The sequence below is a fragment of the Fragaria vesca genome, linkage group LG6, assembly GCF_000184155.1.
Source record: "Fragaria vesca subsp. vesca linkage group LG6, FraVesHawaii_1.0, whole genome shotgun sequence".
Classification (NCBI taxonomy): Eukaryota; Viridiplantae; Streptophyta; class Magnoliopsida; order Rosales; family Rosaceae; genus Fragaria; species Fragaria vesca.
Window position 1 is genome coordinate 4,942,213 of NC_020496.1, and position 2,120 is coordinate 4,944,332.

A 2,120-nucleotide genomic window follows, 5' to 3' on the forward strand; every position below is an offset into this window, starting at 1 on the left:
AACGAAGACATTCGAGACCTAGCATCACCATGAAGCATGGTGGTGACCCGGGGGACATTGACGTCACCCGAACACGACTCCAACTTCCTGGAGGTCGTCCGGTCAATTCCTCAAGCAATTGAGGTGCACCGGCCTTTCCTCGATGTCGCATTGGCCCCCTACAATGCTCATTGCTCGTTTTGAAAGCCTATTCTTTAGCTAAATTAGGAGTGAGACCCTCCTATGCTAAATAACACAAAAGTGAACATTCTATTCTTACATAAAATTATGTAGATAGATACAACCAACTTGCGGACACCTTTTATGCTTTATGGTGTTGGTTGAAGTGTTAGCACACTGGTCACGTGTTACACTATTATCTACCGCTTATACTGCTTATACTGCTTATACTGCTTATACTGCTTATACTTCTACGAGCTCACTACCCATTCTTTAAAGAAGTTCATCGGGATGTAAGTTGAAGTGTCCTGTACCCCATGTTCACACGCAATACGGTCTCACCGAGGCTACGACCAAGCAACTTTAGATTGTCGCTCGAACATTATTGATGCGCACCACTCTTTCTATTGCGTCTTGGGGCTATGCAATATTTGCATGCAGCTTTACTATTCATCTACAACCCACCATCATTGAATTTTGTTGTACTACAGCTCGTGACTGTGTACCAGGATTGACACGAAATTGCAATCCTTGAGCTCGGCAGGATTGAAACGGATTTCCAATCCTTGAGCTCAGCTAGATGTTATTTCTAGGTGCCAAATCGCATTGCCACTGCGTACAATGATGGGTCATTTGAGATGAATAAGTTTAGGTTGGATATGAACCTCCACCTATAATCTGCATATGTAGGAACCTTGTCAGGCGATCTCATTCACCGCTAAATTGCGGATTGTCACTTTGATGAGACAATATTCCCGCCGTTAGGGGGAGATAAGGACACAAGTGTTCAAGTGGAACGACGTGAATTGTCGTGGTTTGTCCCCACTAAGTCTCATCTTGATCCCAAATGTTTATAGTGTTAAAGTGACGAGATCACATGCTGCAAATATGTCTGCAAGGATTGATGTCCTACAAAAGGACATGGCGCGACCAAAATGTGTTGGTCTTGACGCCATCACCATGGATGGTGATATGGTGACGCCATATAGTGGCAAAATTGGTGTCACAAGGCCGTGTGACTCCCTAAAAGGAGGGAGGCCCTTAGGTTCGATATCGTCTTGCACTAGAAAGAAAGCGAGCTTGGCACAACCTGATCCATTGATCAGTGATACTCAAATCCGTCTCATGAAGTCTGAATTATGATTATCGTTGGGGGACGCCTCAATGTCAAATCCAATCCATATAGAGATCTCTACAAGTATTACACTAGTGTACATGAGGACGTGAGATAATGAGTCTACTATCGAACCACCCTTCGTTGATGGATATCAACTTAGTTGATTGGCCTAATGGAAGATGCGATCCAGCATTAACAAAGAGATAAGTCCTTGGGCAGGTGATGCCGACACCGCAAGCTAAACCCTATCAACTATGCCTTTGTTAGATAGCGTAGTGAGAGTAAGAGCTTAGACTCACCTTATGGCGCAAGGTCTTTCACTAACACGCACTGGGATCAACTACGATGAGATATGTTCTCGTAATGGATGTCATTGAACTCCACTGCTTTGTCAGTTTGGTAGTTTCCGAATAACTGAACAAGCAGCCTATGAATGTGGTCATAATAACATCTCTATGGGATCAGAGATATACATGAAGATCTTAAACGGACTTCATTCATCCGAATCAAGTGGCTCCAAACCACAAGAGCATGCGTTTGCTAAATGTATTGAAACGCACATGGACTCTACTTGATTTGGAAGGGATATGGTGAATTATGCCTTTGCGTGTTCATTCCGGATTTACATGGACTCTTGATGGATCAAGAGATGCCAATATGTATCAACATCTGAAGAAAAAGATCTTGGGAAGACATGGTCTCGATAAGGCATTCGATGACTGTATTGATGATGATTTTCCATCAATCGGCTTAGGCGCTCTATAACTAGTGAGGCCTACATATACTCCCATGATTAGTCAAGGTCTTTGCTCTAAAGAGAGATCCGTTGTTTTGTCTAAAGCAA